The sequence below is a fragment of the Trachypithecus francoisi genome, unplaced genomic scaffold, assembly GCF_009764315.1.
Source record: "Trachypithecus francoisi isolate TF-2019V2 unplaced genomic scaffold, Tfra_2.0 Lachesis_group11, whole genome shotgun sequence".
In the NCBI taxonomy this organism is placed as follows: Eukaryota; Metazoa; Chordata; class Mammalia; order Primates; family Cercopithecidae; genus Trachypithecus; species Trachypithecus francoisi.
In genome coordinates, this window is record NW_022681456.1 from 130220713 (window position 1) to 130233034 (window position 12322).

At 36.2% G+C, this 12322-nt stretch overlaps 1 protein-coding gene across 4 annotated transcripts in view; it reads right to left on the bottom strand.

Moving 5' to 3' along the window:
* The window catches only part of ADIPOR2 (adiponectin receptor 2), a 106748-nt gene that overhangs the window by 18883 nt on the left and 75543 nt on the right, over window positions 1-12322 (bottom strand). The window lies entirely within an intron of this gene.

Sequence of the window (12322 nt, forward strand, 5' to 3'; positions counted from 1 at the left end):
GTCAGCAGTTTCAAAACTACAATATGCACATAAAACACAATATGGTTAATGTATACTACCATTAAGTAAAACCTGATGAAATTGCACTCTGAATCAATATGATTCAGTAAGTAATCAATGCGCTTACTCACAATCAGTAATTTTGATTATCAGACTAAATGCAACTGATTACATACAGGACTACTGATAGCAGCCAAGACAGGAGGATGGCTTGAGCCCAGGAGCTCGAGACCAGCCTGGGCAACATGGTAAAACCCCATCTCCACAAAAAATATAAAATTACATGCTATGTAAAATAGCTCAAATATTTATGCATATTCAACGTATTTGATTCTTCACAAAGAAACAGAAACAGTCTTTATTCTCATGCAAATTACTGTCAGCAGTTTCAAAACTACAAATATGCACATAAAACACAATATGGTTAATGTATACTACCATTAAGTAAAACCTGATGAAATTGCACTCTGAATCAATATGATTCAGTAAGTAATCAATGCGCTTACTCACAATCAGTAATTTTGATTATCAGACTAAATGCAACTGATTACATACAGGACTACTGATAGCAGCCAAGACAGGAGGATGGCTTGAGCCCAGGAGCTCGAGACCAGCCTGGGCAACATGGTAAAACCCCATCTCCACAAAAAATATAAAAATTAGCCAGGAGTGGTGTTATGTGGCTGTTTGCAGTACCAGCTACTCAAGAAGCTCAGGGGGAGGACTCCTTGAGCCCCAGGAGGTCAAGGTTGCAATGAGCTGTGATCGTGCCACTGCATTCCAGCCTGGGCAACAGAGCTACACTCTGTCTCCAAAAAAAAAAAAAAAAAATGACTTTAGTAAAAATAAATATTTCCATCCATCCCAATATGTGAGCAAGATTCAGAATCTTTATAAAAGAATTATTTCCGGCCAGGCACAGTGGCTTACGCCTGTAATCCTAGCACTTTGGGAGGCCAAGGCGGGTACACCACCTGAGGTCAGGATGTTGAGACCAGCCTAGCCAACATGGTGAAATCCCATCTCTACTAAAAATACAAGAATTTGCCAGGTGAGGTGGTGCGCACCTGTAATCCTAGCTACTCAGGAGGCTTGAGACAGGAGAATCGCTTGAACCCAGGAGGTGGGGGTTGCAGTGAGCCGAGATCGTGCCACTGCACTCCAGCCTGGGCAACAAGAGAAACAAACAAAACAAAAATATTTCCTTCAGAAGGCCAAAGTATTAATAAATCTGTTGATTTATCAAGTATTATGACCAATTCTCACCCTTGTATAATGGAATATTCACAAATGTGTTCTCAAAGGATAAATTAAAATACTAGACCATAATTAACTATTTATTGTGTTCAAGTATTATGGAGTTGCTAACGAGGTATCCACATGGTATGGATGGTGGTAAATGCAGTTCCCTGGGTTAGAGAGAGGATAAAGTAGGAATACAGTGGCAGAGTTAAACACTGGCTAAAACACAGGATAAAAAATACTTTCCCTAGGGTATACCGTATGTCACATACTGATGGCTTGGAAAGACTATGCTAGACACTATATTTAAAATAGTCTCTGTCTTCCAATATTAAGTCCAAATGACTATTTTATTATGAGTGAAATTACTATTTCTAACTTCCATCCAACAGCCACCAAACCACAGTACCCAAAGATATCTCTCTGAACAATAAATTGTATCTATATTCAATGATCACATACATGCTATGTTCTGCTTCTGTTGTCATACTCCTTACCACATACCCTCAACAAAATTATGACAAGATACACGACATTGTGAAAGATTAAACAACACCAAAGCTGCCAAGAATAAAGGCATAAAACTTAATTCTCCAGGTTTTTCTATGAATAACTATTATATTTAAATTTGTAGAGGTCAATGCTTTGAAATGAGCACACAGACATTTTGAAATATCTCTTCCCTCCTGCCATCTGTTTTCAGTAAAGTCCATCTGTGAGAACTTTGCTGACTGTATTTCAAAACATAGTAACATTTGACTTTGATGATCTGTCCAAACTGCAATCCAAAATGAGAATTTTCCAGAGTACACTTTACTTTTGGAAAGACAGAACTATAGTGATAAAGATAAAAGGTCTTTAAGATCAGCCTAATATGAAAATAATTCACAAACCTATTGGGTATTTATTGGTTTTGGCCCAACTCAATTCAATAGAGTAATTCAGTTTAACAAATATTTATTAGATGATTAAAAATAAGATGAATAAAACATAGTCTCTGTCTTCCATGGACTTACAATCTAATAAAGTGCTCATTTAGCCACATAAATAACTATCATAGGAAAAAAAGGTATAGCTAGTTCAAAGACAGAAATTGTTAGGCTCATGAAAAGCTGCATGAAGAATAAAAATTTTGCAAAGATAAGATAAAGGAAAATAACCAAGTGGGAAAAGCAAAAGTACCATGTTGAGTAAAAGAGACTAGTTCAACTAAAGCTTCAGGTGCATTTAGGAAAGTAGCAAAACATAAATGATGTATTTAAATGTTAGTGGAAGTGCACAAAGTGCCACAAAGACTCTCAATCATGATACTATCTACCATCCACAATTAGACGAAAAAGGTCAAGAAATGGTACAGTATCCAGGGCTGGAAACAGTAAACCTTTGATTAAAATTTGTCTGCCTTTATAAATGTCATTGAGAACTGAGACCTTCTGCACTCACACAGCTTAATTATGAGGACTAAGATCTATGGCCCCTATATCAACATAACTTTATTATTTGTTCTAGGAAATTATTGCCCAGGAAGGTAAGAATGCAAACCAGTAAATAACTTCATCATTAGCTTTAGGAATTTCTCAAAAACTCATTCAACTGAACAACAGACTGCACAATTCGATCCTTAGAACAATAAATTGCTCAACTGGGCAAACATGCTCACTTATCAAAAGAGTATTTGTTTATCAAGACTTGGTCCAAGAATTCTATCACCAACTTAGCACAGGGCCAAGTAAAATCTCCTTAAACTACTTGAACCCAGACCCCAAAACCCTGTAAATATCCATATCCAATACTTTCTTTCTGAAATACTTTTAGGATTCTTTAAGGCAGGGTTCACCCTTACTGGAGTATATAATAAACCTGGCTTAGTTTGATCAACAGGTGATTTTTATGGTCTTTTTCCAAGTTGACAGGTTGAAGCCAGCCTTAACTTTAGAAACTGGAAATGTGTACCAAGGGCATTAGCAAGCTGATACTACTAACAAATGAAAACAAAGAAGTTTGTGGAAACAAAGCTATCCACAAAAATAAAAATAAAAAAAGACAGCTGAAGAGTAAGTATTGATGGATATATACCCAGTATTCTCCAAAAGAATAACTGCAATATGTAGTCTACATGAATATTCATTCTGGCCTGCCTAGAAATATATGTACTCTGACTTTCATCAAAGCTTGATGGAAAAGATCTTTAAAATCACTCAGTTTCTTAAAAATTCTCAAATAGCAATTCTATCTTTTTTTTTTTTTTGAGACAAGGTCTCGCTCTTGTCCCCCCAGGCTGGAGTGTGATGGCGTGATCTCGGCTCTCTCAGCTCACTGCAACCTCTGCCTCCAGGGTTCAAGCAATTCTCCTGCTTCAGCCTCCCAAGAGGTTGGGATTACAGGGGTGAGCCACCACACCCAGCCTCTCATCTTAATTGAATTTCTTAAGCAGACTTCTCCATGAAAATAAAATGAAGTGACTGACAAGAGTCTATTTACGAGTTAGTTTTCATATAATAAACTATTATATAGTGGCATTCTTGAGTTTGGTTAAAGTAAACCAGTTTAACAGAATATGAAGGTTGAATGAATAAAAGTTCCTTATCTCCCAATTTATAAAGAAGAATCTGGAGCAGAGGAAAAGTAGGACAACCATAAAGGCTGATCTCTTTATTCAACCTAATATCTTGAAAGCTCAGAAAGGGAGCAGGAGGCAGAGGGGAGCCATAAATATAAAGATTAGGACAACCTGGTTTGAAATGCCTCCGTATTTCTGTCCAAAAGCTTACAGAATGCCTCCTAACTATACACTTTAGCAAATATAGTTAAGAGCCCAGCTTTAGGGTCAGAAGCCTAGAGGCAATGGTCTAATCATTTCAACAAGTACGCATTACACAAAATTTGAAACTGACATAAATTTCAAAAAGAAATTTGAATGATGGTATAATACTGGACCAGGAGGCTAAAGACCTAGATTTCAGGTCCTAGCTGTCTTGTCTTACTACCACATCCTCCACCCCACTGTACCCTGACCTTTCATTCCAGCTATGCTGGACATTTTTCAGGTTCAGATATCAGTATGTGCCAGTGTGTGCTCAATAAACATTAGCTATTATTATTACTGTTCCCTACAGGCACCATATTATATCTTGCTTCTGAATCTTCACATCTGCTGTTCCCTTTGTCTAGAATGTCCTTTAGTCCTTTCTTAGCTAAATCCATTTGCAGCTGGAGTTACTACCATAGTAATCTGTGCATAAAATCACACAGCACTCACCACAAATGTACTGATTTACCTGTCTCTCCAACTAAACTACATGCTGCTTAAGGGCAAAAACTATGTCTTCTCAAGTCCAAAGTGCCAACACATGGTACAGAAACTAAAAACATTTGAAGAAGGATTAAAAGCATCCATGTGTCTACTAAACTAAATGACTTTTGGGATCCCTTCCACTTCGACAGTCTAGGAACCAAGTTTGAGTACGTGAAAGAAAGTTGGTACTATTTAAGAGAAATTAGGATTAGGAAGTTAGAATAGAAGGAAAAGCTGGTGGGGGAGTGGACAGTTAACGTTAGTTTAATATTAGTTCAATCTGAAATGGTTAAAAGTCCAATAAAGAAGAAAGCACTTCTCATTTGAAGGGTCTAGGGGAAAAAAAAGAAGACAGCACTACGATGATAGATTTAGAAATCACCTTTATGAAAAGGTTGTTGAAGTCAAGGGTGGCTGAGATATGTGGATAACTTCAATGTGTTTATCACGATTTACTACAGTTATAGTAGTCAAGCACTATTATAAAGGAAGGACAGAGTAACAATTATTATTTATTATACACTACATGCCAGACACTGTACTAAGTGATTTTTACAAATTAATCAAACCTTCATAACAAGTTTCTGAAATGAGTATATTTCTATTCCCATTTTATTAAGTGGAAATCTAGATCAAGCACGGTAAATGAAGAAACAGAAGCCATGAGAATGTACACAGCTCTAAGTAGTACCTTAATTCCCAACCTAACACCACCATCTTGCCTAATTACTTCAAAAATTATGCAAGTGTATACACACATCAAATGTTTTCTGTAGACTGAATAAATGTCTCATTCATAAAGTAGGTATAACTACTTTAAAATACAAGTAGGTGCTGCGTGAATTACAAAATACAAATTCACTTAAGATGAACTGAATTCATAGCCAATTTCTATCATGTATTTTTTCAAAGTAATATTTAGAATGTATCATGTAGTGAGGTCTGTTAAATATTTCTGATGTTTAAAGGGAGAATGGGATCATCTTCCTAACCCAGTAATTCCACTCACAGGTATGTAGCTAATGGAAGTATATACATTTGTTCACTAAAAAACAAGTACTGGAATGTTCATAGCAACACTATTTATAATAGCTCCAAGTTAGATAGAACCCAGATTGCCTTCATATAAATAAAATAAAAATTGGTACAGTAATATAAAGAAATACCACAGACCAATACAAATGAACAATCTACAGCTATACCCAGAAAATACAGATGAATTTCACAAACATGATACTGAACAAAAGAAGCCAGATGTAAGAGTATATATGGAATCATTACAATGAGATAAAGTACAAAAGAAGCAAAATTAATCTATGCCATTAGAAGTCAGGGTAATGGTTCCCTCTGGGGGAGTGGGAATAGGCAGTTAGTATGAGGAGGTAATAAGGAACCTCCAGGAGTGCTGGTTATTCAGGAGTGTCTAGTTTATAAAAGTTTATCAAACTATCCACTTATGATATACCTACGTGTGTATGTGTGTAATACTTTAATAAGGTTTTTGTCGTTTTTCTTTGAAGGATCCTCCTTCGCAGAAGTTTGAAAAATAATGATATAGAAGAGATCAGGGATACAAATTCGGCTCACTCTGAGTACAAAACCCTGCTTCTTTCCTTCTACCAAACTGTTTCCTACAAAAGTACTTACTAGTCCACAGAAATGGCTTCACTAAATAAAAGCAGGCATGATAACAGTTATCAAAGAAGGCATTAAAAGGGCTGCTTAAGCAAAGATACCTAACTGGACTGATTTATGAAAAAAGTAAACTATGACCCTCACTCATTTTTTATTCCATTACAAAAAAGTATTAATATAGTGTTGGGGACCACAGAAATTTTGAGGATAAGAAAATCTTAGCTGTTTATCACCCAGTTAAACATCTCCATTTTAATGTAAGGAAAATGAAACCCAAAGAAATAAAGAAAATTAGCCAAAGTCACACATCTGGCTGGCAATACAGCCAGGACTAAAACTCAGGTTTAATCATTCATTTCTTTACTTAAATACTGCACAAATACAATATTCTTGGAATATACATTTGTGTAATTTTCTGTTTTGAGCCAGGGTCTTACTCTGTTGCCAAGGTTAGAATGCAGTGGCACAATCATGGCTCACTGCAGCCTCAAATTCCCGGGCTCAAGTGATTCTCCCATCTCAGTCTCCCAAGTAGCTGGGACTACAGGTACATGCCACCAGGCCCGGGTAGTTTTTGTATTCTTTGTAGAGATAAGGTTTTGCCATGTTGTCCAGTCTGATCTCGAACTCCTGGGCTCAAGCAATCTGCCTGCCTCAGCCTCTCAAAGTTGTTAGGATTACAGGCGTGAGCCACCAGGCCCAGCCATTCCTAGACTATTTTGGATGCAGAGGATAAACATGTTCAAGTGAGTGGAGACAGATAACCACCAATCTATTTTTTATAAGATAAATACAAATCTAATAAAAACAAAAAGAAATAAAGAGAGATTTAACTTTGTCCTTTGGATATAACAGAGGAAGTCTTTTCTTTTTGATCCAAATATACACCTCCAATGATATGCTACATCTAACATTTATTAAGTGCTTTCTCTATACCGGGCAGTGTTACCACTGCTTTACACGCACTAAGTTATTCTCATTACAACCCTGTGAGACAAGAGGCATACTATTACATACTGCATTTACAAAAGAGGAAAACTCAGCTCCTCGAGGCCCAGCTTTACCCTGATGTAATTCCTGCTGGTCTGGAACTTACATATATATATTATGAAAAAAAAACTGTGATCATTGGCTCTCAATCTTTAAGTGTGTCTCAAAATCACATAGGGGAGCTTGTGACAAATACAAATTCCTACTGCAGAGATTTCAGTTTTAAAGTATTTAGTTTCTAATACTCTTTCTAAAAATCCATTCTGCTTCATAAGGAATCGAAGAGACTAACCTCTCCATCACCTCAAATAAGGAAGGGATTCCTATGCACAGGTAAGCGTAATCTAACTGTACACACAGGTCCTTTATTTAATGTTACCTGAGAGCCAGTTCCACAACTACAGTGGATCACTATCACCTATCACAGGGTCTCTTTTTCCACAAGTCTGATCATCTACGGAAATAATGTACTTTAAAATGTATTAAAGGCAAATAATCACTGAAATTGCCATATCGCACTTTTTACAATAAACCAATGACAAGAAAATCCTGCCCCTCTGAAGAGAAAAAGTATATCATCCCCCTGGACAAGAGTCCCAGTGTACAATACACATACATTCACATGAAACCTCAGTTTCCTCATCTGTAAAACAGATTCTAATAATATCTATTCCATAAGGCTACTTTAGGAATGAATAATATATTCAAAAGAGCTCAAAAATTGCTTCATCCATTGTATAAGATCAATAAAAGTGAACTACCATTATTCTCCTGATAAGAATGCATTTATTCTCTCGAAGATTAAAGAAGTAGAATAGTTAAGCTTCCCTAAGCATCTAAATAGTACACCTCCCCATGTGCTCCTTTTGTACATCTCTTTAAAGAAACTACTTGAAACCACTTAGACACAGAACTTTAAATTTGTTGCTGATAAATTCATTCAACAACTATTTGTTATATGCCACTCAAAGATCAGGTTAGACTCTGAGGATACCAGTGGAAAACAAAAAGGCAAGATTCTTACCACCATGGAACTGAAGAGTCTACAAGCAAAAACAATTATTAAATAATTAAAATTTTTTATAAAATATGTTGTATATGTATGTTTATAAACATAAATATATAAGTCACACAAATATATGTCATGATATGCACTGTAACGGAAAATAAAAGGTGATTAAAGATAACAATGGGAAACCTGATAGAGAATGAAGTGGGGGTAGAGAACTTAACCTGAATACTGAGGATGAGCAGCAGTTAGGCAGAGGTGTGGGTGTAAGAACACTCCAGGCAGAGGAAAGAGCCATGTTTGAAGGCTCTGAAGCTGCAAAGAGCCCAGCCTGTTTAAGAAACTGAAATAAGGCCAATACGGCTGCAGCTCAGTGAACATGGAGAACAACGTCCTGACATGAAGCTGGACAGAGAGGGTAGCAGTGAGATCACGCAGGACCCTACGGGTTATAGAAAGGATTTGGGATTTCACCAAAAGTGCAATGGGAAACAAACAAATTTCTTAAATGGAATGGCATAATAAACTTTGCATTTTTAAGAGCTCTCTCTAGGAACTGTGTGAAGAATATATTGGACAGTACAAGAAACAAAACAGAAGTCCTGACAGGAGGTGTATTCCAGATGGAAGATGGTGGTGGCTTAAAGTAATGGCAGAACAGACAATGAGAAGACCATTTGAAGTTAAATTGACACAACTTGAGTTTTATAGTAAGTTTGAATTTAGCTTCTATTTCCAAATTCCTCAAAGAGGTTAATATTCAAAATCCTGAGCAAAGCTAACCTAGGCAGATCTCTTGATAAAAGCTCAAGAGTTAACTGACTATGATGAAATACCATTTCACGCCCACTAGGATGGTTATATTCAAAACATAGTAACAATAGTTAGTGTGGGTGTGGAGAAAGTGGAACCCCCACACATTGTTAGTGGGAATATAAACTGGTGCAGCTGCTATGAAAAACACTCAAAATATTAAACACAGAGTTAACATATAATCCAGAAAAATCCCTCCTGAGTACATACCCAACAGAAATGAAAACAAATCCATAGAAAAGCTTTTACATGAATGATACAGCAACATTATTTGCAACAGTCGAAAAGTGTAAACAACTCAAGTGTCCATCAATCATTATTGGATAGATAAACTATAGTACAGTAGCTTCCCCATCCACAGGAAGTATGTTCTAAGACCCCCAGTGGATGCCTGAAATCATGGATACTGCTGGACTCTATATATGCTGTGTTTTTTCCTATACATACATACCAATAACAAAGTTTAATTTATAAATGAGGTATAGTAAGAGATTAACAATAACCAATAATAAAATAGAACAATTTTAACAATATACTGTAAAAAAAAAAAAAAAAGTTATGTGAATATGCCCTCTCACTCAAAATATCTTAGTGTACTGTACTCAGGCTTCTTGTGATCTGTGACCTTATAACAAGATGGCTACTAAGTAAGTAAGCAGCCAGCCATCTGTAGCATGGATATGCTGGACCAAGGGATGATTCATCTCCTGGGTAAGATAGGACAGGGCAAGGAAGGTGTGAGACTTCGTTACACCACTCAGATCAGCACAAAGTTTAAAACTTATAAATTATTTCTGAATTTTTCATTTAATATTTTCAGATCTCGGTTGACCCAGGGGTAACTGAAACCACAGAATGTGAAACCACAAATAAGAAACGACCTCTGTAATCCATACAATGGAGTATTATTCAGTCATAAAAAGGAATGAAGTATTGGTACATACTACAATATTGATGAAACTTAAAAACATTATGCTAAGTAAAAGAAGCTAGATACAAAACACCACATGTCTTACAATTCCATTTATTAAAAAGTCCAGAATAGACAAAGCCATAGAAAGAAAAAGTAGACTAGAGGTTGCCTAGGGTTGGGGGTAGAGATGGGAAGTGATGGCAAATGGGTTAAGGGTTTTCTTTAGGGGATGATGAAAATGCCCTAAAGTTAGATTGAAGTGATGGTTGTAAAACCCTGTGACTAATAAAACCATTCAATTGTACACTTTAAATGAGTTAATTTTATGGTATGTAAAATTTATCTCAAAAAAAATTTTTAAGAGTCAACTGTGAGTAAATGTGATGTTTTCCTTTAACAAACAGTAAATAAATCTAATTTCATTTCCCTAATAATCCTCAGAGAATGTGTTGAGATTTCTTTGCAAAGCATGTTGCTAAGAAGTTTTTAATACATTAACTATTTTAAATAAAATACTTATTTAAAATAAATAAATATTTTTAAAAAGGGACTGGTTTGGTTTTCTGTTTATTATTATTATTATTATTATTATTTTTCCTTAACTATCTCCTACCAGAAGGAGGTGTTTTGTTTTGTTTTGTTTTGTTTTCCCTGAGACGGAGTTTTACTCTGTTGCCCAGGCTAGAGTGCAGTAGTGCGATCTCGGTTCACTGCAACCTCCACCTCCCAGGTTCAAGCGATTCTCCTACCTCAGCCTCCCAAGTAGCTGGGATTACAGGTGCCTGCCATCACACCCAGCTAATTTTTGTATTTTTAGTAAAGACAGGGTTTCACCATGATGGACACGCTGGTCTCAAACTCCTGACCTCGTGATCTGCCTGCCTCGGCCTCCCAAATTGCTGGCATTACAGGTGTGAGCCACTGCGCCTGGCCAGGAAGGAGGTTTTTAAACAGTAGTGAGCATCTTAGTTGTGAAACAAAAAAAATATACCCAGGATCCAAAGATTCTGATTGAGCAGGCCTGGAATAAAATCCTGGCATTTGTACTTTTCTATAAATGGCAATATGTGACCAGGTGGGCACTCCTAATAGGTTTATTGATTTAAAGGAACTTGGCAGTAAATAAAGACTTGTACAAAAAGATACCACAGTCTGTAATGCACATAATTACCTTAAATCTTACTTTATAAATTCAGAATTACACTGAATAAAAAGCAAGACACCCCTGGTGCTTTTCCTATTTTGCTTTTATCCTTATTCACGATCGGCATGTGAATGCCAACCTCCACAACTTAAGACAGCCTAAGGGCTCCCATCATGTTTTAAATGAAGCCTAAGAAATTTAGTTAAGATCTGCATCTTCTAAAAAAGGGGAAAAAACAAAGAAAATGATGCAAAATTGTTAGGAATGTGAACGACTGTACTATGATATATTCGTTTTATTTGCTTTCAAAATAAACAGAAAACCCATTACAAAGTTAGAATGCATCTGAGATGCAAAATTACCCTGGCCTAACAGAAAATGAGGTCTGCAACAACTTCTGTCAAAAAACAAGACCAACTACCGAATCTAACCTCTAGGTTCAATATAAACACTCAGGGACTGAGTTTGGAATTCAGAAACATTAAGTCAATCTGGTGCCAATTCTCATAAAGGCAGCTTTGTTTCGCAGAAAGAGCAGTCAGAAGACTTAGCACGTGCTCTCATTTTGTCACATTACCTTGGGCAAATTACTAAACTAACCTTTCTAAATCCTATTTTCGTCCACTTTCAAAAAGAAATCATATCTGCTCTTTCTATTTCAGAGCAGTTTTGAGAAGCAAATGAGATAATGTCTATGAAAGTGATACAATTACGGTCTTACTAGAATTACTGAGAAGGCTGCAGTCTACAGTTCAGATGTTTCAACTTCAAAACTGAAAATTTTAAGAAATGAGTCCTTTCTCCAAACACAAATGAAAAATCAGTATATAGAACTCTTCAAATCATTAAGCTATTAATATTTTGCCTTTTATTTCAGTCTCAAAACTGCAGTTCTCTGTAACTCTATCCCCTTTCTTTTCTAGCTCCCATGTGCACTATACATTAACCGTGAAACTGGCAGCAAGGGACTGTACTGCATATAGATTCTCTTTTTCAGCAAGGAACTTCAACTCAAAGAGAAACAACACACACAAGACAAACTTTCATTAGGAATAAAAACACAATTTCCTCACTGGTAAATTGAGGAAGGCAAACAAGATGACTCTGGAGGGCCTTTTCAGCTCTAACATTCCACAACCTATGGATCCTTTCATTCCTTGGCTCCTCATATAAAAATCTATTAAAACAAATGAAAGAGAAAATGGTTCTTTTGTTCATATTGCTAACTTTTGCATTAGCTCAAGATTAAACGAAAATCAAATAGAGGCTTTCGGGGCAATA